This window comes from Balaenoptera borealis, assembly GCF_965194805.1.
Source record: "Balaenoptera borealis genome assembly, chromosome: 14".
Lineage (NCBI taxonomy): Eukaryota > Metazoa > Chordata > Mammalia > Artiodactyla > Balaenopteridae > Balaenoptera > Balaenoptera borealis.
In genome coordinates, this window is record NC_138875.1 from 28830851 (window position 1) to 28858202 (window position 27352).

Sequence of the window (27352 nt, forward strand, 5' to 3'; positions counted from 1 at the left end):
CCATGATGAAAGGAAGTCTAAGTGCTGATGCTCAGGTCTGTGAAAACTGCATCTGGCTGGCTTCTTGCACAACTTCCCTCTCACACGTGAAGAACAGTCTGCAAAGCTGAACACAACCCTGGGCTGCCTGGGCCAAGCTCTCCATCCCCTCAGAAGAAGAACTTCTGGACCATTCTTCCTTTATTATCTTTCATTATGAATTATTTTAATCATGCAAGTCTTGTCTTTATTTCTTAAAATAAATAAATGCAAAGCTTAGGTGAAGGCTTGTAAAAGGAAAACAAAAAAAGTTCAGTGAGCAATTACTTCTAATGCTGTGATTAATGCAAAACAAATGCTAAAAATGTTTCCAACACAAAAGTTATTTAATCATTATCAATCATTTAGATAAAAATAGTCACCCGAGACAGTTTTAATTCCCTTCCTAGACCTTAAATAAAGTGGCGTTATGTCTACATGACAACAAAAAAGAGAGGGGAGAGAGGGAGCATTTCACAGGCCTCTGGAAGTGCCAGGAATCCCCCCAGGATTTTTTATTCTGCCTTCCTCCTCACCAAACCATCATAGGATCAGCTAAACTATCCTTCACCCTTATTCACTCCATGTCCCATTATTCCCAATTTCATACTCATCATTTTTAAAGCTCAAAAGAAAGCCCAAATGCTCATTCTCAAGAGAAAACCTCAAGCCCTGGGGCCGCCCTCAACTTCAAGACATCATCTCCTTCTACCCCTGGCTGTAGGTAAGATTACATCCAAGCCTTCCAAATGGCTGAACACTCAGCAGAAGGCATTACAGCATACCTTAGGCTGCTACCTTTGAACCCATCAATTTAAGGAACTGACCAGCAAATGTGCCCACCAGAAAATGCCAAAAATGCAACATACATTCAGAACAGCCAAGAACTGGAAACCGAGCGGGTACTTCCTCCCTCTGGAATCAGTACATTTTCAGCTGACGCCCTGTGAGGAAGCCAGTCAGCAAGGCAGCAGGGCTTTAACATGGACCCTGCTCCCCAGAGAAGCCCAGGAACATACTCAGCTCCTGGGAACTGCTCAGCCCCACAGAAAGACACATTTACAACTGCTTCCACTTAGGGGAAAACCCAATGAATGCAGCACTTCTGCAAGAGAAGTGGCTGCCTGGTGAGAGCATGAGCATCCTGCCCAAAGTCGTCAAGCAAACACTGGACTGCCACCTGTGCCCCATGCCACAAAAGGGACCAAGTCCCCACTTAGGAGCAGAGGAGCAGAGGAGGGCAGTTAGACCAGATGACACTATGCTTCCTTTACTTGTGAGATTGTTGTCTCATCTAGACTGATCTGCCTACCTGCCCAAAACCTTACATAGTTTTTAAAAAGTCATATTCAAGTCAACATTCATTGAGGCCTCTCTTACTAGTGTCAGGTAACACACTGCTGTTGGAGGCATCAAGATGCCTGAGAACCTGTCCCTATTTACCTCCACTGAGCAAAAAACCATACAAATTGGTAGCCATGTTTCTTACGGCAACAGTGTTCAGTGGTTTACTCCCTCTGGCAGGAATCTCCAGTGTTACATTTTAATTCCCTGGTACCTACCTGTAAAGCGTCCTTTGGTCAGAGCAAAAGCTGAGGCATATTCTCCATAAAATTTCCTAAACTAAATCTATTTGGACCTTTGAACCAGAGTAGGTCAATAGCTATTGCAGGTTCTGTGATGAGAGAAAAGAAGGTAAAATCTAAACTTTAGAGGAACAGATAGGAGTACAAAGTGGATAAATTATCTATATTGAGAAAGTATCTTCCCTTTAAAAAATGACTCACTTCAGAGTTTCTTATATTTAGTAGTATAAATCATTAACTAATTAATATAGAAGACAAAGTTCCAAAACTTGAAACTCAAATAGTAAGAGATCCACAAAAAATGAATATTCAACAATTTTTTTTTCAGTTCTCCTCAAGTCAAGATCCTAAGATACACAATTTAAATACAATCTCTTTCCTCAAAGAGGTTACACTCTTGAAGACAGATTTGAAAAACAAAACAGATATTTTTATATGTCCTATAATAAGGGATAGAAACAAAGGGAAGAGAAAGGGTTTTCCACTTGAGCAAGGTGTAGACTGATAGATAGGAAACTACACAGGAAGTCCTCAAGAGAGCATAGGATACGGCTCTGACCTTGAGGGGCTTCAATAAGTGGAGTGGGAAGGAAGACATGGCAGACAGAAGGAACAGCATGAGGTAAGGCTGGGCAGGAGCACACAGGGTTATGTTCAGGAAAGAGAAAGCTGAGGTTTGGCTAGGAGTTGTGGTACAATGTGGTGACTGGTAAGAGGTATAGCTGGAGATAAAAGGTTACAGCCAGATCATGGACATCCCTGAATGGCACGCTAATGAGCTGGATTTTATCTTAAAGGTAATGGGAAGCCATTTAAGTAGGGGATGTCAGTAGGGAAGGGGTATTATTAAAGCTATGCTTTAGAAAGATAATTCTGGCATGTAGTGTGAGGAATGAATTAAGGGAACCTGATATTAGAGGCAGGGGGACCATAAAGAGGCTCGGCTGAAATTCAATTCTTGTTGCATGAGGACCAAACCAGGGCAGCGCAAGTATAAAAACTAGAGATTAGGGCTTCCCTGGTGGCGCAGTGGTTGGGGGTCTGCCTGCCAGTGCAGGGGACACGGGTTCGAGCCCTGGTCTGGGAGGATCCCACGTGCCGCGGAGCGGCTGGGCCCGTGAGCCACAGTTGCTGAGCCTGCGCGTCTGGAGCCTGTGCTCCGCAACAGGAGAGGCCGCGATAGTGAGGGGCCCGCGCACCGCGATGAAGAGTGACCCCCGCTCGCCGCAGCTGGGGAGGGCCCTCGCACAGAGGCGAAGACCCAAGACAGCCATAAATAAATAAATAAATAAATAAATAAAATTTAAAAAAAAAAAAAAAAAACTAGAGATGAGGGCTTCCCTGTTGGCACAGTGGTTGAGAGTCCGCCTGCCAATGCAGGGGACACGGGTTCGAGCCCTGGTCTGGGAGGATCCCACATGCCACGGAGCGGCTGGGCCCGTGAGCCACAACTGCTGAGCCTGCGCGTCTGGAGCCTGTGCTCCTCAACAAGAGAGGCCGTGATAGTGAGAGGCCCGCGCACCACGATGAAGAGTGGCCCCCGCTTGCCGCAACTAGGGAAAGCCCTCGCACAGAAACGAAGACCCAACACAGCCATAAATAAATAAATAAATAAATAAATAAATAAATAAATAAATTTTTAAAAAATACTTCATGTAAGAAAACCTGAAAAAAAAAAAAAAAAAAAAAAAAAAACTAGAGATGAAACAGTAATGCAGTTTCAAATAATCCCATCCAGGAACACATCAATTCCAGACTTTCCCTACTGGTTTACCTTAAGAATTCAGTCTTAGGGCTCATTAGCCAACAAGTTGCATTCCCTATTCAAGTCAAACCAGTCTCCACAGTGGCATTACACACACACACAGAGTTCTTTCTGCCTTGATATTTTCTTATATCCTCTTCCAACCATGCAGGTGATGCCTGCCATACAACTGGTGTTCTCCAAATGTTTGTTGCATGAAGGAATGAATGAGCAAATGAACAAACAGATCCCAAGCCTTCCCACATTTCAAGGTCATGCCCAAGTCTTCACTTCTCCATGGCAACATACTGCAAACTCTGGACCACAGCACTCACTCCCTGGCCTGACTTAACACTGCTCGCAGCTGTAGAGCTTGCAACTAAATACTAGTCATACATTGTCTTCTCATTGTTTCCAGTACACAACTCTGATTTTCCTTACTCTATTGCAATTCAGTCTCAAGCTGAGACCAACTGTAGCTGTACAACACTTACATTTGCTTCAGCACCCAGTGCAGGATGGGGCACATGGAGGACTTCATGGAGTTCTTTCTGAATGAAAATGAATTAGCCCCTGACAGCTCATCAAAGTCCTGTGGTTCAAACTACTCCAACTGTAGCTCCACCCAGGCAGGCGGCCCCTGCGTAGTTCACTGTCTATGCCCCTCATGGCCACATGCAAGAGAGACACTTTCAAAAGAGCAAAGAAACATAACCCGTTTGTTTACTTCACAAGCACACAAAGCTGTTGTTCTCCTTTTGCCTTCTCCCAGCACGTACCTACCACCCCAAATTCACAGTTCCATTTTTTGGTGCATCGGAGAGACCACTGTGAGTCCTCTTGTGGCACTACTGCCAACGTGTCCTGTGAGTACACGCACACGTTCACTCAACGCACTCACAGAGGAGGGTGAAAACAAGAGCAAGGTGAAAACGGTTTGCCTTGTCACATTCCAGCAGCCAGCAATGACTCCAGAGGGGGCAGCACACAATGGACACTCTGTACTGGCTCAGGCTTTCAGGCCAACAAAAGTTAACCCTTCTGTGGCTGTTTGCAGGACTTGGAATGAGAGAAGCACCATAGGAACAATAACGCTTGCTTAGGAAATGACCATTCAGCAGGTTCCAGGAGAATAGAGGGGAGAGGAGAGGGGCTGTGATGTGCTTGGGAAAGAACACTGAGAGAGCAGTCCCAAGACTAGGCCTGCCTTTCACCGACAGTGAGATGCTAGACAAGTCACTCTGAGTCCTTTACTCCATACTTATCCCAGCAATGAACTGAGCAGGACCAAGGTCTGTTCCATACTCAAGACTGTGTGATTATACCCTGCACAGCCACAGACCTATGGGACACTCTAAAGTGGGTAGTGTGAGCCTACAGAATTATTTGTCTGAGGGCCCAGGGGAATCTTGCTTGATTCCATGTGCTTCATGACCCAAATGAGTCCCAGGGAGTAAGTACATCCTCTCTCCTCCATGATCTACAAAAGGGAAGTATTTTTCCTAGTCTAGAACACATTCGTTACCTGCAACCTTGAGGGAACTCTTACTAATCCTGAAACTTGGTGGAAATGCAAATTCTCAAGCCCCACCTATGGCTCCAAGGGTGGGGCCCAGCACTCTGGCTGGTACCAAGGCCTCCAGGCAGTTCTGATGGACTTAGGCTTTGCCTATGTGTTTACCCTTACCAACTGACTTGACCAAAGAGCACTACTGCTCTATGTTTAAGGGGAATTCTCCCTTACAGTTTTACTTTTAGTCTCTTAAGACCAGACATCAGTGGCATTTTATTCATCTACGCAATCCCAATGCCTAGCACAGTGCCCAGTGCATAATGGGCACTCAAGGAATGTTGGTTGACTGAATTAATAAATAAACAAACTAGCTCAGGCTGGGCTTCCCAGCATCACCCACCTCTCCCATTTGCTTTGCTTCCAGGGCACACTCAGGCCATCATCACCCTGACCACTGCTTTCCAAAGTGTCAACATGGTGGAACTGGTACAGCCCTTGGCATATATAACAGGAGTCAAAAGATACGGATTCTGGACCTAGTTCTGCCACTTAGGAGCCCTCATAAGCCCTCTTTCAGCCTAGGTGTCTCATCAGTGAAATGAGAAAAAATGTCTTCCTGATCTTCCTCATTAGGTTATAGTTTTTATCTCTTTTTTTTTTTTCTAATGGAACTATATGCTTCTTGTAAATTTTTTTTTAATAGCACATGCACCTCATAAGGTCTTAAAGGCAAACAATGACAAATATAGGAAGAGTTTGCTGCCTCATTCCTGACCTTTCCCAAACTCCCCCCGGAACTCCTCATCCTCAGTCCTACCTCGGCTCCTTACTCTGCAGATCCCATAAGGCTGGACACTTCTTTCATCTTTACATGTAGAAGACACTGAGCTGCCTATACAATCCTCAGGTCAGAAACTTTTCCCCTCAAAACTCTGTAGAATGTCTTCTAGCATTTGCAGTAACAGAAGAGAAAATGGAAGCCAGCCTGGTTTTGTTTCCTTTGTCGGTAACTTGTTTTATGCTTTTCTAATTGCAGATTTTTTTTTTCATTGTAATAGCATTTTATTAATGACAAAATGAGTAGTGTGGATCTCACTTCTTTTATTTTTCCTGGAACATAGTGCACCTTTTGGATCTGTAGTGCAGGTTATTTCTAGTTCAGAACCGTTCCCTTCAATTATTCCTTTAGTTATTTCTTCTATTCAGTGGTTCTGGCTTCTAATTTTTTCCTGTAACCTCAGTTTAGAATTCTCATCTCTGTTCTCCATTTCTCTCATTTTCTCTCTCACTGTTTTTTGCATTGTGGGAGAGCATTCCTTAATCTAAGGTCCATAACACCAATTTAATTCTGTCTTCCATCCTCCCTTTGCCTTTATTGACTTCACTGTGGATGTTTAATTTTGCAATTGCATATTTTGTATCCCTGGAATCTAACTTTATTCATCCTTCTTGCTGTTAATTCTGATGCTTTTTCATCTCAGCACGCTCTCTCCTTGTTACTTTATGTTCCTTTTCCACCGGGGGTCATCCCTCTTCCTGTTGCAGATGTCTGGCAGCTATCTAAAATTCTTATTTTGCTATTGTAGTAAATACTATCACAATACTGTTCTTTTTTCCTTGTTCTGAGTGTTTCTCGCCTAAGGTCTTGTGTTTGATTGGTTCTCTTCACTCATGCTCTGAGGAAAAAGCCATGCAGGGTAGTCTTGTCTACAGAGAAAGCACTAGACTGCTTTTGACTCTACCTTCCATCCATCCTGAAGTCAGTCAAGTCCTCCTCTCAGAGCTATCGCTATTATCAGTGATCTGGTCACCTCAGTTCCTAGTGAACAGTAACAGTGGTATGTTGGGGCTCGTGAGAGCCCACCCATGTGAGTCTCATCCCAGCTCCACTTTCTGTGGTGTCAGGTTGATAGCTTGAAAATTGGCTGTGGTAGGAGTGTTTACACCACAAGAATCAGCAAACTTAACAAATCAGGGCTTAGAAAAAATCAAGAGAAGAGGGTGTTAAGCATTTACACAACTGATAGCAGACATCTACCTACTACTATTTTGTGTGACTAAAAGGGGATTCTCCTGTCAGATTCTTTGCAACTCTGAGCAGCTGAAATCCACAATGTGCACTGTCACATAGACTCTTTATGTCTACCTCAGAACTTTCCTTGAGGAAACATCTCTGCCCAGAAGTCAAAAACTCCTCCCAAACCTCCCTCCTCCAGTCTTGCCCGTTTGTTCTCTGAAAGCTGTAGACTTTGAGAATATGTATAATGATGTTAGGGAGAAGACAGTCTTTGGTTGTTTTATTAAAGTTGTCCGTGCAGTAGATCTGATGACTGCCTATTTTTCTTATTGACAGAAATTGTGAGTTTCTGATCTTAGGGGGACAAACTGTGTAAAAGGATGGAGTGTGAGCCTACCTGACAACAGATAGCAAAGCAACTGCATCTTCAACTTAGGCTCATTGGCTACGGTTATAAGAAATCCCTTCTCAAATTCTGGCAAGAGACCGACCATCTGTCTGATTTTGGCTTTGGGGTGGTTGAGCGTTCATCTTCCTATATGTCTTCTGAGGTACTTAGGTGGGGAGTCAGAAGTGGTCTTTTCCTCTTGGGGGACTTTATATGTGTCTGGGATCCTCTTCTGCTCCCTCAAGTTAACACCTCTTCATTACTCAGGCCCAGGTCAAAGGGTACTTCCTGAGCTTCACAAACCACATCAGGACTCCCTGTTTTGTGCCATTAGAGCATAGAGCTTTTCTTTCCTAGCACTTACTATATTTTATAATTAATACTTGTGCCACTCTTGGTTTCGACTCTGCCTGCCCCACTAAATGGGAAGCCCTTGAGGGTACATGCTGTGTTTGTTTAGCTAACCATGGAACCCCCAGGGCCCGGCACAGCTCCTGATCCATGGATCCAAATTATTCACTGTGTGAATGCTGAATGAGAGGCTGTGTCAAAGACCTGCCAGGTGCCATTTGACTCAGATGCCCATGACTCTGAGTGTTGTGTCTCTGAAAGTCCACATGCTGCAGAAGCACACAGAGTAAAAGCTCCATAAACACCAATAAAGTGATCAAGCAACCCAACCCTTACCAGCTCTCAATCAGTGAGGGCAAAGGCAGCTCTGCACACAGCTCTCTGACCCTGCAAACACACCAGTGGTCTCCAGCAGAGAATGAAGAGCAGACTCAGTGGCTTTTTTGTATTACATACCTGTGTGGTACATCCCTGGTCACAGTTCACCTCCTCCAAGCAGCGTTCCCTGAGTCCTACACCCACCACATTCCCCAGCAGCATCTCTTGAGTGGCAGCTCCCCCAAATCCCACTGATTTGCTTAACTTCATATAATTCTCTAATTCTTCTGGCTGGCCCATCCTTTCTTCTTTCTCCACCTGGTTACCTCTAAGTCATCCTTCAAGAATTGGGTCAAGTTTCACTTCCTTCATGAAGACTGGCTGGGCCTTCCTTTTCTCCTCCTTTCCCCTTGTGTGTACACATATATACACACACACACTTATACACACTCACACTCACACTCACAGGTGGTCTTGCTCTCACTTCCCTGGGCATTCTGCTATCAAAGCATTTGGCAAACTGTATTGCACTGTTAACGGCTGGGTTTTTAGTGGGTCTCTACCACAGTTCAGAGGACCGTGAACATACTCAGTTAGTGTCCAACAGCAAGTGTCCAAGCCATGTTTCCCCTTGAAAAGAAGAATGGAAGTAGCACTGATTTGATGTAACAGGTTTAGATTACTTAACCTCTCTTTTCCATTTAGTAGTTGTGTTCTTGGAAATTACATATAAACTGTTCAAGTTTCATTTGGAAATTGGGTAATAATCCTACCTCAAGGTTTGTTTTGAGAAGTAATTGAAGATTAAATAAGATATTTATGAAAGATCATGTTGGGATCACCTTAGTGGGCATTCAAAACTTTTGGTAAATTTCATTTACTCCTGTAGTCTGTGTCACCCACACTGGCTTTTGGCTAAATGTTGCCTTCTCTTTGCAGATCCCAAGTAAAGCCCGAGAGCTGGGTGTTGGAGACCAACCCCCTCCATCTCCCTTTACAATGGGAAGCACAAACAAGTAGTTTAATTTGTACCTACTAACATGAGTGTTTTGATGTTGTTTGACTATTGCTTTCTTCTTCTACCCAGTTTGTCTTGTGGAGGAAATAAGACTTAGTTCAGCCACGAATTCCAGACTCAATTCCCTGCTCTGCCATTCAGAGCTGGGTGGACTTAGGCATGTTCTTTTTTCTCCCTGGGTCTCCCCGTCCTCATTTGTAGAACACGGGAGGTGAGGAGGTGAACTCTGTGGCCCTCCAGCTCTGACCTTCTCAGGTGCTGAGCCCTCTCTCCTCAACTTGACAACCAGAAGCCCTTCAAAGACAGAGCTGGTACTTTACACCTCTGCATAGGTTTTACTGGTTCTGCAGGTCTGCTTGGCTGAACCTAACATAAAACTAAGAATCAGTCCCTGTGCTCAGGGATCTCCATGACAGGGAGAGAAGCAGAATCAAACTCGCGAGGCCTGAGGCCGAGAGCACGCTGTTAACCAACAGTTCCAGTTCTAGCTGCAAAAACAGTGCCTCCTCTGGGAACCAAGAGCACAACACAACAGCACGAGCCCTGGGTCTTCGGCCCCGGGGAGAGGTCTCCACAGCACTGGCTAGGCCAATCCTCAAGTTTACAGGTGGAGCTCTGGTCTTGGCGTATTACCTGTTGTCTGCATTTCTCCACGCAGTCAAGAAAAGCACACACTTGTAGTGCGAGAGGGGGTTAAATACAACAAATGGCCTCTACAGCCATTATCAATTTAATCCAAACAACAGCCCTGTGATGCAGAAGACCCATCCTCATTTTAAAGATGTGGAAATGTAAATGTAAATGTCCAGGAAGGCAAATAATTTGCTCAAGGGCACACGCTACCTGTGCCAGAGCCACAATCAAATTCAGGCTTATATGATTCCAAAGTCTGGGCTTTTACTTTTAGATCATGATGTCTCTAAAACACAAAGTGATGCCAGCTTTTGGCCAAATGCTCCTAGCTACTTCTATACATAGGAGCTCTAAAACCAGTTTGCCATCTGACTTGCCACATCACTTAAATTCTCTGGGCATCAGTTTTCTCATCGGCCTCCTAATCTCTTCACAGACTCTTCCAAGGAAAAAAGTAAATAATATATGCAGGATAGCACCTAAATAGGTTAAATATGTAGGGCTGGCCTGTAAGAAATAACTGTGATCATAATATTTCTTGTCCAAGTATATTAAAGAAGATCCACATGGTAAAGAAAATGATCCTAACTTTGAAGAGGGAAATAGTATATAATAAGTGCTTTAAGTTTATTCTTTGATTTAACCCTGAGATGTACCCATTTTACAGATAAAAAAACTGAAATTGAGATACTTGTTGAAATCACAGAGGTAGTTCTGTCTGACTCCAACTGTCATTTGCTTTCCATTGAACCATAATGTCACCAGTCTTTAAATACCCAGCATTAGTAGTCACTTAAACTCTGATCCTCCACCATACCACGTGTAAACTGGGATGAAAATGGTAGACTTATCTGAGGGCAATGCAGCTAAACTGAATAATCAAACAGATAATAAATTCCCTAGTCATTCTTTCAAGGTCCTTTAATTTTGACCCCACTACCTGTTCAGTTTTAATTCAAATTCCTTGACTTCTCAACCATCCGATTCAGCAATCGCTTTGCTTATTGTCATTTGAATGTAAAGTGTAATCTGACACTTTCATGTTTGTGCTTCTGCCACAAAGGAGATGCTAGGCATACCAGAGAGTAAACAGATACTGGCTCCATTTCCTGTCCTTTGTGATATTTCTCCTTCAGCTTTCCTGCATGGTCATTTAAATACTGCATTGTTACTTGAAACTTGAATCTCCAATTATGCTTTAAACTCCTGGAAATGAGTACCTGTATCACAGAGCTTTTTTGTTTTCCAGAGTGGCTGATCCCCATTCTGAATGTTTATATGTAGTTTTATTTTTGTCCTAAAGGTGCCTCTTTTGGACACCAGACTGAAGAGTTGGTGGCTGACAGGACTAGTAGTGGGCAGGACAGTCAGATGTCAGGATTCTCTCATGTGTGGCATGCGTGGAAGTGCTCCTCACACCTACTCTCCTCACATTCTGAAAACTCCAGTCACGGCTCCCATCTCAGCTCAGGGGAAATGTAGCCTTGGCCTATTCCTCACAGGACCGCATCCCATGTGTTTTGCTGACTGACACTCCACAGAGCCCTACATGACTGTCCTCTGTTGCTGCTCCTCCACTGGTTTTCATGAGTTCTTATGGAGTCTTCCATCAGACTGAGAACAGAGACAACCTCTTATCTATTTCTTGAGGTCCCCACAGCACCATCAGAGTCTATCATACTCACGTTTAAATGTAAATGAGCAAACCAAGTTTGCTGAATCAGGTTGAAAAGTTGATGCGTTTGAATGAAAACTCTGGACAGCTAAGATTGGGCCCAACTTAGACAGCCCTGAGTTTTGTCCTTCCCACTGCTGTCAGGAAACCTCAGACCAGCAAGATGCCTGCTATGGGCGACCTGTGCCTCAATATCATCCAGCTGGACATTCTGCATCAAGGTCTCCCTGCTCCTACCAGATGCAGTACATGTTCATGATTAGCATTCGTTTCCTTGTGGCAATTCCAAATTCACATTCAAACTTTGTCCCATCTCTGCTACTGTACCCACCAAGAATGTTCCCTTGTTTCAGTTCCACCATCAAACCCAAAACCACACATCCTCCTTGAAGCCTTCCCTGACTGCACTTTATCCCTGATCAACCAAATAGCATAATTCCACGTAGATCATGCTCCCACTTTGGCTTCAGACTGATGCTTTCCATTTGAGCTAAGCCTGTCTCTCCAGATATACTGTCCATTCTCCAAGGGCAAAAGCCATGTCTCATACCAGACTTTTCTCACCCAACAGTGCCAAGAACAATGGAACAAATTGCAATGCTGAGACCTTAATAAACATATGTGGATCCAAAAACCGACTGTAATCAAGCTCTGGAGTACAAAATAATGAACAGAGAGAAGGCCCACAGGGCTTTCACATCAAATCATCCTTTTTAGTCACCATTATGAATCAATACTTTAAAAAAAAAAATCAAAGCTCTCATTGCTCGAATAACAATAGGTCACAGACATACCACCCAACAACTGCAAGGGACTTGCCACCCAGATTTCATCATTTTGCTACAAGCACAACAACTGTGCCCCAATTGCCTCTAATGAGAGTTCTCAGGCTACTGCATTGGATTCATCAAATTCAGAATCTCCAGCAACTACATCTTTCCAGGCCCAAGTTCAAACCCCAAGCAGTTTCTTTCCACTGACAGAACCCTCAATCTTTGGCAGATAAAAGGAATAAAGAAGAAATTGCTTTTTACGGAGTTAGGCTAATTGAGTTCCTTGCCTTTTTTTTTTTCTATTCCAAGTCCTAGAGTAAAAGTAATTGCAGCAACTCAGTAGATGCTTGTAGAACCTTGCTCTTCCTAAATACTCAAGCAGTGTGCTCCTAGGTGACTCAGAATGCACCCTGAACTCAGGTCAAAACCCAGCTTTCCTGATTCCACCCCAACCCTAATCTCAGAGGCCTCTGGCTTTGGACAAACTGCGGGTCACTCACTTTCATCTCAAAATGCATACAAACCAACTCACTAATTGTCACTGAACACAGGCCATGAAAGGGCAGACTCTGCTGTGGGGACTGAGCAGACATCCCGGGAGCACAGCCCTAGCCTTCATGCCCAACAGAATCTACACAAGAAAACAATGCCTAGCCCCCGAGATCCGTGAGGTCCGAAAGTAACCATGGCAGAGATTCCAAATGCCTACTGGGCACAGAAAGCAGTAGCAAAGCCCAGACAGGGAATATAGTCTAGATTTTCCAGAAGCCGTCTTTGTCTGCTTCATTCCCGTTGTCTCAACTCAGTCATTTCACCAAAGGGGGCCAGTTTTCAAAAGATGTAGAGGATCAATCCTTTTCTTCCTTCCACGTTATTCACTACCGTACTTCTTCACACTTAGCTCACCATCCCCTCCTCTCCTTTCTGTGACCCCAAGTCTGGCTCTTTGGTGCTCACTAGGGAGTTTCTCCTGGTCCCAGTTCCCCTTCTGAAGGTAACTCTCATCCACAGCAAACACTTAGCAAAGTTCACTGATCCTCAGTGGGAGTGGTGTGAACAGTTGTTGGGGGTGCCAGGAGTTCTGAGCTTTAAGAAACCTTTAAAATTCCCAGGACACGTCTACCTATAGAGTCACAGAATTTCAGAAGGGGCCCTCCCTCCACATCAATCCAAACTCTTTCTCTTTACCGTGGCTCAAGCTAAGGAGCAGAAAGGCAGTGCAGCTTGTCCTGTACCATGTGCTGACGGGAAGCCAGCCCAGCCTGCAGCCTGCCTCTCAGAAGCCTGTCCCTGGAACTTTCCCCTCTGAGTGCATTTCTCTGCTCAGCCTTCTTTTCCACTGCAGCCAGGAGCACTCAGCCACCGAGGAATGGGAAGCACTTGGACTTAAGTAACAAAGAAGATTGCATGGTTAAGTGCCAAAATGACTGTGGTGGACAAAAAATGCAATTGGAATTTTCAGAGAAAGTCAAGAGCTATGTGTGCAAGAGTGGCGAGGAGGCTCTAGTAGGTACTTAATAAATATTTTGATGATTGAATGAATGAGTGAATCAGTGACTGATAGGATGTAACATGAAGTAAAACATTATTAACTCTTAGGCTTTGAGGGAGAAACTGAGAGTGGGCGATTGCCCCTGAAAGATCGCCAAAAATATAAAAAGCCGTTGACCTAAGTATTTATTATTCACTTTGTCTAAGAGGTCCTCGTTGTGTTGCTTCACCGTGCAGAGCTTTAGTGTATCTTAAACAACATCCACTTTTAATATTCTATCTCTGCATAAATTCTGTGATTCATTCATGCAACAGAAATCATTCATAAGTAGGGCTTTGTGGGGCAAACTTGGCCCCATCCTTCAAGGACTCACAGCCTGGAGAGGTGAGTGGCAACGAACAGCAAAGCAGCACGAGCCAAATGCCCGGCAAGTACTTTAGTCCTGAAGTGCCCCGGAGAAGGCAGTGAAGAGCTAAGAGCTGGTCAGGTGTCCGAAGAGGTAGACACTTCGGCTAAAAGGGACCAATAGGGACACCTTTCAGAGAGGAGTCATTGATACAGAAGGAGCAGAGGTGTGGAGGTGGACAAGTGTACATAGTGCCCAGGGTCAGCAAGGAAATCAGTCTGATGGGAGCAGAGGCCTGTGTGTGCTGCATAAAACGGGGTTCACCCGAGAGTGTTGCAAGGTGCCTGGTACAGGCTGCTGGACAGGGCGAGCCAGGAATCGTGGGAAAGAGAAAGAGGAGAAATACAGAAAAGTCAGACAGCAAATGGACTGTGAAGAACTTCCCTGATTCGAGAGAACTTGCTGGGTTTGTCGGGACAGATGCAATCTTGCTCTCAGTTCTGTTCTTTAGAGAGGGTACAAATTCTGTCTTGAATATCTTTTCTCAGCCACTGTGGCTCCCTGATGAAAACTCTCCCCCTCGCACTCGCCACCCATTACCTCTCCTCTCTGTGTGTCTCCATGTCTTTTTCTTTCTCCTTCTCATTCTTAACTCGAAGAGCATTTCCTGAGCACCAATACATCCTTGAGTCAGAATTGGATACTATCTGAGACTCTGAGTCTCAGATGTATATGCAAAGTAGGCGTCCAACAATTCAACTGATTTAAAATACATATACTGTACACACTTTTTTTCCCCTTTGGTCAACTCAGGAGCACAAAACAACTATTCCCTGACTGTCTTAGAACACAAGGGGCCTCTACAGGCATTTCTGGTCATACCAAGAGGTTATTAACCTCCAAGCAATGGTGACAATAATCCCAGACATCAGTTTCCAGGAGGCAGTGTGGAAATCCTCTCAGAGTTCAATTACTGAAATTAGCTGGTATTATTTAATCCGCAGAACCCCTATGTAGTAGGCAGGGTAAGCATATTTTATCCCTATTTTACTGATTAGTTTACTGAGGCTCAAAGAGGTTAAATAACTTTCCAGGGACATTTAGCTGGGAAATAGTAGGGACAGAATCCAAAGCAGATCTTGTCACTTCAGGTGTGATGCTCTTCACACTTTAACAGAGCCATCTGGTCCCATGTGGGCCACCAACTTGTGTCATTTCAGCAAGTCAGCACATCAATGGCCTCATCTTCTGAAAGGGGATAAAATGCTTACTAAGCCTCCCTCCTTAGAAAATCAAGGGGGCAGATGTGGTATAAAGATGTTTTTGAAAAGAAAAAAGTGCCATGCATATAAAAAGGAGTATGTTTTGATAGGAAAAGATAAGTTGGGTCAAAGAAACATTTTTCCAAGCTGGCAAAGTTCTGAAACTCTTATCTGCTCTCCATTCATCCCCTCTCCCTTCCCAGCGCTTGGAAAGGTGGAAGCCTCTGCCTGCCTGGGGGTTAGCTCAGCTGGCTTTGCCTGTAATTATTTCTCATGTATCTGCAGATCACAGTCCATCATTAGCTCCTGGGGAGGGGTAGCTGCTTCCTCCCAAGAGATCCTGTGGACTTCAGGGCTGCTCACATTCTCCATTTGACCCTGGCATTATTTGCTCTGAACTGGATAGGAAGTCAACTGCAGGTTTCCAAACCAAAGGCCATTAAAAAAATAATGTTTCCTCAACCTTAGATGGTACTCTCTAAGGGGGTAAAAAACCAACTCTGAAAGGGAAGCTGTTCTGACCTGACTCTGAAAAATTCCAGATGTGAAATGTAAGGGCCACTAAGTTGGACTCGGTTATCTAAGGTCACCAGTTTCCCCCAAAACTTCCTATCGCCCCTACCTGGTATGTCTAAGGAGGCATAAGAATCTAGTAGTAGGCTAAGTGAAAACAGAAATAAATACTTAAAGCCAAACAAGAATATAAGTTGGCATCTTTCCCCTGCATTCATGAAGTAGTACACTCTGCGGGCATCTTGGTGTTTACTTTTCTGCACTTATCAAGCCTTTGGCTGTCCAAAGTGTCTGCAACTTCATGGAGAGTTTGTGAAACACCAGGGTTTCATTTAGAAACAACCCTAAATGAAGCTCACACCTATGGCAATAGGTCTGATGGCTGTACTCCTTATTCAATCCTGACCCAAAACATTTTGGGAAGCTCACCAGGTTTCACAATATACCATAGGATAGCAATGGAATTGGACTGTTTTGCTCACTTCTTCACAGGAACCCAAGGACCAAGCACAGTGACATGTGGCCAGGACTCTATGAGCCTCCTTTTCTCAGGGCAGTGCTGCCACCCGTCCAGGACAAGAGCAGCCTCTTGTCTCCACCTCCACCCCCAAATAGACCTCTCCCACACAGTGGGTCTCTGAGCAAACTTGGTAGCATTATCTCATTTTTTAAGGCACTGCAACTTCTTACAATGTTAATGTGTTAATAATAATTTACCCCATTCTTCTGGCAGGAGCAAAACTGAAGCAACTTGAAATGCCATCAGCAAAAAATTATTTATTTCCCATTCCTGAGCAGTGAAGAAAACAAGGTTTTGTTTGGCCAGGTCCACTCTTGATAGCTATCTGGTTTCAATTAAAACTTCAAGTCTTCAAGGGAAAAACTGGCATTCTGGGCGGCTGAGGCCCAGCCAAGTTTCAGTGTCTCTACAAGATTTCAGAAAGGATGTTCCAGCCAGTCAGCCACCTCTCATCTTCCTCCTTTTGCATATCGTATAGAAGCTTCAGAGCAGAGACTAAAGTACAACTAAAAATAATGACCAGGTTGAAAGAACTCTGCCCTCCTAGAGATACATTTTTTTGTGCCAGAGAAGTATTGATTCTGCTCCTAATGGAATTGAAAGTCAAGATAACAGCAGAAATGGAATCAAGAATCCAGGGGAAAGTGCCTACCTATTTATTTCTTCTTCAGCAAACTCCTGCCTCTCCCCACTGACCATTTTCAAGTAAACTTTCTACAAAGATTCCAAGCACTGTTCTCTCTTTGCCCCCAGCCCTCATTTAGGTCAGGTGATTTACAAACTAGCTTGCCATGAATAATGCACTCACAGAACCAGAAGCCCTCGTGGCACCAAAGGGGCTCCTTGGTTCACTCAGGTACACCCCTAGGCCTCCCCTGTGTGAAGTCCAGAACTGGGCCTGCCAGCAGTGCCTTCCTATGGGATGTTCTGATGTTAACACACGAAAGATTGGATTACACTCCTTCACTTGCCTAGCCCATTCGTGAATATATAAGGCAGTTGATATTTTCTCCCAAGCTATAAGTGGCCCCCTTCCGAACCACATCACTGCCTCTCAGCCACTCCTCCTTATGTTCACTACAAGCCATCCCATCCCCCACCTCCAATTTGTTTATTCCAATGACACATCTATTTTCCCTGCTAAGGGAGACAAGTCTGTTTCCCTCCTCTGGCTCCCAATAGCATTCACTCACCACCTCCTCCCCCCAGCCCCGCTCAGGTTACTATAGTGGCTAGCAGCTCCCAGAGCCCAGCTCTAACACCAATTCAACTCCCAAAGACTAAGACTTTTATTTCCTTAACGGGGGAGGGGAGATGGTGTGCAAAGCAGCACTTTCTGAGTACCTGGTCTCCTATATTCTCAGGCTACATACCCTGGAGTTTGCAAATACTCTGTGTTTAACCATACTCTTCTGATTTGTCCTGAAGCCCTTCTTTGGTAGCAGGCAAAGCAATTAAGTACAGAGGAAAATACTGCATCTTCAGCTTAACTGAAACCTGGGACTTCCAAGTCAGGGCAAAAGAGATCACGCCTCCCTGCACTAGTCTTGGGATGGCAGAAACCACGGAAAGCAGGAGAAAGGGGAGGGAGTGACCTGGGATTGTAAACTGGCTACATTTTAAAGTGCTACAAACTTTCTCCTCCCTCACAGGCCCCTGGACAGCTGGCTCCGCCTCCCCATCCCAGCCAGACAACATCCAACTGGGGTGTGTGAGGATAACTCTCCCAGACCATCCTGGTCTGGCCCCAGTGTTGCAGATGTGGCCTGCATAGAACAACACCCTTCCTCTCCTCTCCACGTCCTTCTTTCCTAAACGACTCCAGCCCCTCCAAAACACACGAGCGTGCGTGTGCACACGTACACACACACACACACGTTTTGAGGATAAGGATGGATTGGGAAGGGCACATCTGATTTACCTGTGTAAACTACAGGAGGGTAAAAGATGGGGCAGGACTGCCAGATAGTTTTGGCAATAGCGACTTTATGAAGTTAGTTTTTGCATAAAACTACAGAAAAAGAAGAAAAACAGGATGAAGAGTAAAGGAATGAAAAGGAAGAGAATAACAAATAATGTAAGAGGAAAATAAGTAATATTAATATCTCCATAAAGACCATAGACTCCAACTAACTTTAGGAAAAAAGGTGTGGATAGTGGTGAAGGGGACGGGGAGGCTTGGAAGGAAAAGTAGCTGTGGTAGAATTCCAAAATAAACTGCCCTTTCGGAGGAGAGCTTCTGCAGGGATATAGAGAAACACAAATTGGCCTTTTAGCATTAGATGTCAACCATGAGATTATCAGGACAGTTTATTTGAAGCGGAAACGAATCGGAAATCCTTCCCTGAACAGTCCTCCTAGACCAACATACACACCCTCAGAACCCACAGAGACACACATAAAGAAGAAATGCAGCATCAAGGGGCAATAAGAACCCGCTCCCCACACTCCCAGTACCTCTAGCCTCATCTCATACTTCCAACTGCCTAACTTTCCGATCTCCAAAGAAAATACTTCCAGTTGGATCCTATTTCAGAATTGTAACTGGTGTGGGTTGTGAGAGGAGGGGTGTGTGCAGCCTGTAGGGGACGGGGACTGGAAGACAGCATTTCGGTAGTTCCTTATTTTTGTAGAGCCAGCATGCTCTACCGATCAGAAATTGCTATTACTCAACAATGCTTCCATCACAAATAGACACCAAAAACAGCATCAGCGTTATCACCATCTTGCTAAAGATCTGCCCAGTCCAGTTTACCTGACTTTGTCTCTGTGGAACTTCTCCTACAGTATTTTAGTCAAAGAGATAATCGTTTGAAAGACAAAAACAATAAATCGATACTGAAGTGTTCCCTTTCAGGAGTTATTTCCCACTGGAAACCACCGAACGGGGAAGCCTGTCGTTAATTCCCAAGACCACGGCTCCTCTAGAAACACACACAATGCGTGCTTTCAAAAAAGGCATTCGTCTGCTTTTAAGGGAATTCCTGTCTTTTCAGAGTCCCAAAACCGGAGAGCACGAGAAAGAGACTCAGATCCATTGATTAAGATTTTAAGAAAAAGACTAACAGAGCCACGACGCAAGCACACACCAACCTTCGCCGGCTGGACCACTTCTTCCCTGTTCTTCTTTCTATTAACGACACGTTAGATTCTGATACATTTCCCCCCCCCCCAAAAAAAAAAATCTAACTAGATACAATGTAGCTCTCTAGCTCCACTTAACCTGCAAGTTACAAAGAGGGAGAGAAAAAAATATCCTGCCGCCTTCCCACCCCTTTCCCTCCCCCCTCCCCCTCTCTAGTCCACTCCGCCAACGCCAAACCCGCCAGCCCCGGCAGGCAGTCAGCGGCCGGACGGAGGGAGGGTGCAAAAGGCGTGGGGAGGCAGAAGGCCGGAGTCGGGGGGCGCGGGGGGGGGGGGATCAGATTAGGCCAAACTCAATAAGGTCCCAGACCTCCAGCCCGGCGCTGCCACCCTCGCCGCCACCAACGAGTCACTTCAAATGAGCCAGCATCTCTGCCCACCGCCGGCGGGCCGTAATCGCGCCCATCCCCGGCAGCCTCGCCGGGACCGGCATCCCGCCCCTTCGGCCCGGTCTCCCCCTTCCCATCGGTGCAAAGTCAAAGCCCCGGCGAGGCAGCTTTAACTTTTTCATGCAGGGAACACACACCGCCCCCGACCCCGAGCGTGCGGCGGCCCGCGGCGTGGCTGGAGGCTGGGCGCCGGGCTCCCGGGCCAAGGTCGCCGCGCGTGCTCACCCACGTCCCGGCGACTCCGGCTCCGCTGGCCCCGGCGCTCGCTCAGATCCCGGCTCCCGTCGCTCGCCCGAGCCCCCGAAGGTGCTGCTGCGGCAACTCCATGGCGATGAGCATCTGTCACACGGCGAGCCGCGGGCTGGCCACCCTCGCTCGGGGGGCGCCGGGGCCCCCGGGCGCCCGGAGGCGGAGGCGAGCGGCGGGCGCCCCGGCCGGCCCCGCGCTTCCCGCCCGGCGCGGCCGCCTGCGCCGCGCCACCGATTTACGGAGAGAGATATCAAGGGGGAAAATGGCGTCTCCGGAGCCCGAGGAGTCCTGGAGTAATCACATTCACACACACACACGCCCGCACGCACACACTCGCACACCGCGCGCCGCGGGCCTGGCTAATTTTAGCAGGAGCCCCCCCACCCCCCCAAATTATATATATCCCAGTCTCTCCAATCAATGCTATTTTTTTTTTTTCTTTTCTTCAAAGGATGGATTGGAGCCTTAAAAAATGTTGCCGGGTTCGGGCTCGCAGGAGGCGGCGCGCGGAGGGCGAGGGCGCTTTTGCTGAGCTGTGCAGTTCGGTCCGCGGCGCCGGGCGGCCCAGCTCGCCAGCTTGTCCGCCCGCGGTCGCTAGTGCTGCCGCCGCCGCCGCCGCCGCCGCTCCATGGCCGCGCCCGCCCCGCGCCCCCGCCGCGTCCCCTCGCCACCCGCCCGCGTCCCCGGCGAGCGCTGGAGTGGGGTCGGGCCCGAGTGGCTGCCTCCCGCGCCCTCTCCCGAGTCCCGGAGTCCTAGTGAAAGGAAGGGGGAGGGCGCGGGCGGGGGAGGGGGAGGATCGGAGCGGCAGCGCGGCGGAGCCGAACGGGGACAGCCACCCCGCGATCTGCCTCGGAGGGGGTGCGGGAACCCACACCGCTCGCCCAACCGATCGGGGGCCGCTTCCCCGACTTGAGCCGGGGGAGGCACAGCCGGTAACCGGCGAGCGACCTCTCCCTTCACCCTCCTGCAGTGAATTTCTGTGAATTTCGATCAATTGGAGGGAGTGGGGCTTGTGCCCGGGGAGAAGGAAAACACTTCGTGGAGGCGGACCGGGGACCCCTCGCCGCCCTCGCGCCCCTCCCGCTCCCCTACGCCCTCGAGGCCCAGTGGCTCTGCGCGCCGGAGTCCGCCGCGGAGACTGGGCTGCCGCGGGGACCGCCGCGGGCTCGGCACCGGCTCCCGGGCTCAACACTGCCACTATCTGACACAACAGGAGCAGTGTTGGTGGAACTGCGCGCCGAGGCGCGAGATGTGATAGGCTCTGAAACTGGGTGCATTTTTTTAACCTGGTAATTACATTTCAGGGGGTTATATTTTTGTTAAGCGACATGTATGCATTCAGATGCTTATGTGCATTTTCTCGTTATTCACAAAAATTCGACAGCTGATGAGGGGAAAGACACTGAGAGATGACGTTGGCATGCAATTCTCTATTAAAGATGGTGAAAAGAATAAGGTGGAATGTCTTCAGTTCATACAAAATATGGTGGTATTTTAATCTCTTTGACTATTTGTATTGGGGCTGCAAAAGTGGACCTATTCAGGCCACTCAGTTGCAACCCCAGGCAACTGAGGAATGTAACCCCTCAGGGGTGTGTCTACATTATAGGACAGATAGAGATTCAGGAAGGTTTGCAAGTGGTTTTGCTTAAAGACCTTGTGTAGAGTTTACTCAAAACTTGGATTGTGGGAGAACTCCTGCTTACCACGTTTTATATTGAGAGTTCTGGGACTTTGGATTGAGGAATGATTTGGTAGTGATTGGGAATGACTCCCACCAAGCACATCAGCCACTGAAGACCTGGGTCGCCTGCTCGTGTGAATTCTGTCACAGAGCTTCTTCACTCTCATCACTCTTTTTCACAGGAACTATGTAATGAAGTACAGCAACGGAGACTGGCTCTGAGGACCCCATAACTCCCATCCTGGTCCATGTCCCTGGATCAGCTTCAGTCTGATTCTGAACAGATCACTGCCCTCTGACCAAAGTGCCCTTGCTGTCTTCTTTTTTTCAGAGAAATGTTCTGATTGGCCAAAAACGTTTCCTCTATTACTCATCACTGCAAGACCTCTGTTAGAGCAATGTTTCAATAGGTCTTCTGTTACCCCTATACTGGAGTATTGTTTTTATTAGTGAGAAGGTAATGTTTAATTAGAAAAAAACTCAGCAGGGCATATGAACTGATAATAGAAATAAAGATCTAGGCACAAATTTTGATGTCAAAAACAAAGATTCTGTGCAATCAGATGACCTTGCCTGATTCCTTCTGTACCTAGATTTCTGAAATCCTATACCAAAGCCCCCAGAGGACTAAGATAGCATGTGGGTTTTTGCCTACACTTTCCAGATGGAGAAACTGAGCTCCAGAAATCAGAAGGGTTTGCCCATGAGCATTTGGCTGGCTGGTGTCATCTGAGCCAGAACTAAAGCTTGTTGCCCAAGTCCCTTCCCTTCTTAACCTTAGCATATTTACAGGGTCTTCCATCCTGTGTTGTTGTGTTTCTTTGAAGAGCAGCTCAGAGAGCACATGGCATATTAAAAATTCACTATAATAGATGGTAAGTCTACAGCATTATGGTGCAGTAAACGTTTACCTGAGAGATCACCTTGTCAAACCCCATCATCTTAAAATTGAGGAAACAGAGACAGAGATGCAGTGGACTGCTCCAAGTCATTAAGTTAAGGCAAAGCCATAAACAGACTCTATGTCCTGTGACTTCTCAGTCAATGTTCCTTCCATACATGTAGCCCATTTTTTGATCATGAGGGTGGGAGGAGGGGAAGGAAAGGGGGGTCTTCTCACTCTTTGTTTTATATAGCTATATATAAAGCACACATACATATGCACATATATATATGTACATCTACATATACTAATATGCATTACATATACTGTATTTTGGATATATTTTAAATTTTAAGCATATAATAACATTAATAATATAATAATATAATTTTTGTATATAATAATAAGGGATTCCTGAAAAAACTAAAGCCACACCCCTGGACAATATGTTTATTGATGGAATGGGACCTGTATTCAAATCCTAGCTAAATATCACAGGAGTTCTTATCTTCTTTCCCTAGTAGGCCACTTTTTGGTTATCTGAGAACCAAATCCTAAAACACAGAAAGTCCGAAACTGGTAAAGAAGTTGGTCTGAAAATTAGTGCCATGCAATTTTAAGATACCTATTCCCAATGCCCCAGGATCCTTGAGAAAATAAAGGGGCAATCTGAGCAGCTGACGGGAATACACACAACACACATCTCTTAGTCCTACAGTCTCCAATGTCAGCATCTTGCAGTCACTCAGCAAATAATTATGTAGCATGAATTATACCAGACAAGATGGTAGCAACTAGAGATTCAAACTCAGAATTCACAACCCAGTGGGAGAGACTGACATGCAAACTTCTAACTACATCTAATATATGGAAATATCAGAAAGGAGATGTTTACAAAGTACACAGAGCACAGATGCAGAAATAGTAGAAGGGTGAAGTCATAAACCATATCTTCTTGAGAATTGCTGCACATTTATTATGGGTTGGGTTGGCCAAAAATTTCCTTCTGTTTTAAAGTAAAAATAAAAGACACACTTTTCATTTTCACCAAGAACTTTATTGAACAACGTATTCGCCACTTTGTTCCACTACCTTCTGCCATTTTTCAGGCAACTTCATAATTCCATCTTCCCAAACCTTTTTATCTTTTTGAGCAAAGAACTCTTCCAGGTGCCTTTTACAATCTTCCAGGAAATTGAAATTTCTTCCATTAAAAGAATTTTGTAAAGATCAAAATAAATGGAAATCCGAAGGTACAATGTCTGGTGAATACGGCAGATGAATCAGAACTTCCCAGCCAAGTTGTAACAGTTTTTCCCTGGTCATCAAAGAAACATGTGGTCTTTGCATTATCCTGATGGAAGATTATATGTTTTCTGTTGACTAATTCTGGACGCCTTTCATCCAGTGCTGCTTTCAGTTGGTCTAAATGGGAGCAGTACTTGTTGGAATTAATTGTTTGGTTTTCTTGAAGGAGCTCATAATAGAGGACTCCCTTCCAATCCGACCATATACACAACACCACTTTCTTTGAATGAAGACTGGCCTGTGGTGTGGTTGGTGGTGGTTCATTTCACTTACCCCACGATCTATTCCATTCCACATTATTGTACAGTAACCACTTTTCATCGCCCATCACAATTTGTTTTAAAAATGGAATGTTTTCATTATGTTTAAGTAGAGATTCGTATGTGGAAACACGGTCAAGAAGGTTTTTTTCACTTAACTAATGTGGAACCCAAACATCAAAGTGATTAACATAACCAAGCTGGTGCAAATGATTTTCAACGCTTGATTTGGATATTTTGAGTATGTGAGCTATCTCCTGCGTGGTATAACATTGACTGTTCTCAATTAATGTCTCAATTTGATTGCTATCAACTTCAACTCGTCTACCTGACCGTGGAACATCGTCCAGCGAGAAATCTCCAACACGAAACTTCACAAACCACTTTTGACATGTTTGATCAGTCACAGCACCTTCTCCATACACTGCGCAAATCTTTTTTTTTGCGTTTCTGTTGCGTTTTTACCTTTCTTGAAATAATAAAGCATAATATTGCCGAAAATGTTGCTTTTTTCTTCCATCCTCAATATTAAAATGGCTACACAGAAATTCACCAATTTTGATAAGTTTTTATTAAATGCATGCTGATATGACAGTTGTCACAATACAATCTAACAAAATTGTTTCGAACGAAGTTCCTGACAACTAAGTGCTACTAGAGCCATCTTATGGAAAAAAACCACACGAACTTTTTGGCCAACCCAATATCTATTTAACATCCACATTTCTTTTTCCACTTTTTACACATATACCTTTTTTTCCCCTATAACCTGTTTTTCCAACCAAAGATAAAAGTTTTGAGGACAGGGCTGTTCCTTGCACACGCAATGTCAATAAATATAGGCAAGAATAAATGTCCCCCTGATATCACCAAATAACTGAGTTGCTGCCAGCTGGGCTGTTGCTCTATGCTTTAGGCATCCCTGTGACTAACTGGTAAAATGACCGTAATAGTACCCCCTCACTCCAGGCTCCACACCAGAGATACGGCAAGGAGCTGCAAGTTAATCATGTCCCTACATGACTTGAGAGCTAGATAAAAGGCATATATACAAGCAATGTGTAGTTCAAAGTACAAAGGTTGGTCATGTCATTTTCACATCTCTGAAACTAAAGGTAGAAAGAAATGAGTCAAACGCATCCATTATTCCTTTGTAAGAAGTTGAGATCAAATTGTATAATCAAATCCTCAGAGCCAGTCATCTTCCCTTCTTCAGTTCAAATACTGTATTGATTCTCACCTTTTTAGAAAATGAAGTAGTATTATCTAATGTAGTGCTTCTCAACACTTACTGTGAACCAGAATTACCTGAGGGAATTACTGATGCTTGAGACCCATATTGATTTAATTGGTCTTAATAATAATAAATGCCCTGGGTGCTTCTAATATGCAACCAGCATTGATAATCACTGACCCAATAGAAAGGGCATGCCCCACAATGTGATCAGGATACTTAGAAAGCTCCTATCCTCTTAGGTTAGGTAGCATTAAAGAAGTTGTACCTAACCAACGGAGGTGACAGCCACAGTGAATTGTAGTGATTTTTGGAGTTTGGGGGCAATTCTGGAAATGTAAAGATTGGGAGTATGTTCCAATGATGTAATGAAAAGACCACAGACCAAATTGTTAAGGAGACTAACTTCTAAGCTTATTTGGAAAGTCCTCTCATCTCTCTGACTCTAGGATCCCACTTTTGAAAAAGGAAGGGTATCTTAAAGTCTTCTGAGGACCAAGCCAGCTGTAGAATTCTCTCCATTTTTGACTCCGGGACACAAGAGAGTCCCAATAGGACAGTGAGAATATATTGGGAACAGTCAGAGTGGGATGTGAAAGCTGTCCTTAAATGTAAGAAAAACATTTTGGGAAAATAAGAATTAGTTTGTTTGACTCTGCTCTATAGGGCATAGCAAGCACCAATCAGCTCAGGTAATGAGGAGGCAAATCTCAGCTCAATATAATGGAACGTAAGATGATTCCATGATTGGACCTAAGAGAACAGATCATCTTAAATAGAAATGAGCTCCGTGCCATGAGAAGTGTTCAGGAAAAGATTGTATACCCTTATTTTTCACTTCCCCCAACCACAATCTGTGAACTGCTTGAGGTCAAGGGCTTTGCATCATACCTCTGTATCGTCACTGAATAAAATTGTACCTGGAGCCCAGTGTACGTCCAGTAAGAGTTCATGGAATGTCAAAAATATTTAACAGTCAATATGACATGGAGCTAATTGGTCAGAATATATACTGACACATGGCCTTGCTCAGCCAGTTGATATATCCTTAGTTTTTGGACCCTTTGGAGGTTCAGGAGGGACAGGATGATGATACAGTGAAGGGTATGGGGTGAGTTTGGAGCAATAATTATTTAAAAATTCTAATATTTTAACACCATCAGGCTTATCCATGTATATTAGATTAACATTGGTTTTATATCATGAAAAATGAAAAAAGGAATCAATCAATCAATAAAAGCTACAGTGGAGAGATAGAAACTGGTAAACTTGGACTCTAGTCCTGTTCTGCCATTAACTGGCTGGGTGAAGCTGAAGACATTATTTCAGCCCCCTCTACCTTAGTTTCTTCATGTATAAACTGAGAACCATAATCTTTTTTTTTTTTTTTTTTTTTTTGAGAACCATAATCTTATCCTAAGGTATCAATCATCATGAGTCTTACAGGAAATATCAGATATAAAGTTACATTGCAAGTTAAATAATTCTGTTCAAATACTGGTTTTGATAATTAAATATGATGTGGACATTTAAATGACTGCCTCTGGATGCAGCCTAATTCTACCCCCTCTGAGGATCACAATGTATTTTTCTCTCTTCTAGGAAGTGAGAAGGCAATTTCTACTCCTGATTACTCCCACCCCAGCCCCACTTTGGAAAGGGCTCTTCTCTCCAGTGGCTTCCCCTTATGCTACTGTGGTTGCTAAGCAACAAGGAGCTAAGCAGGAACAAAATGTAATTGTCCCAGGAAGGGAATTCCAGGTCTGACAATGACTGGATTGCAGTTTTGGAATCCTTGCCTTCCTGGTTGCAAGAAATTCACTACAGGAAGATTTCTTATCATGTGGTTCTTTCTGCAGATGCTCCAAGAGACCAGCTTTCACTACTTGAAATGTGGGGGAAGGAGCATTCTTCTGGGTTTTCTGGCTCCCTGGCACATTTTTTTCACTGTGATTTCAGAGTGCCCCACATCTGCAGCAAGATTTGGAATGTTCCCAATTCTTAACTGAGCCTTAGGAGCCCAGCTATAAGGAA

At 44.9% G+C, this 27352-nt stretch overlaps 1 protein-coding gene across 5 annotated transcripts in view; it reads right to left on the reverse strand.

The window, feature by feature from the left end:
• Positions 1-26689, reverse strand: part of SETBP1 (SET binding protein 1) — a 383472-nt gene extending 356783 nt beyond the window's left edge. For all 5 annotated transcript variants that reach the window (XM_082355670.1, XM_082355669.1, XM_082355668.1 and 2 more), the window contains exon 1: positions 19926-26689. The gene's annotated coding sequence lies outside the window, so the exon portion shown is untranslated. The remainder of the gene's footprint in view (positions 1-19925) is intronic.
• Between the last annotated feature and the right edge of the window lie 663 nt (positions 26690-27352).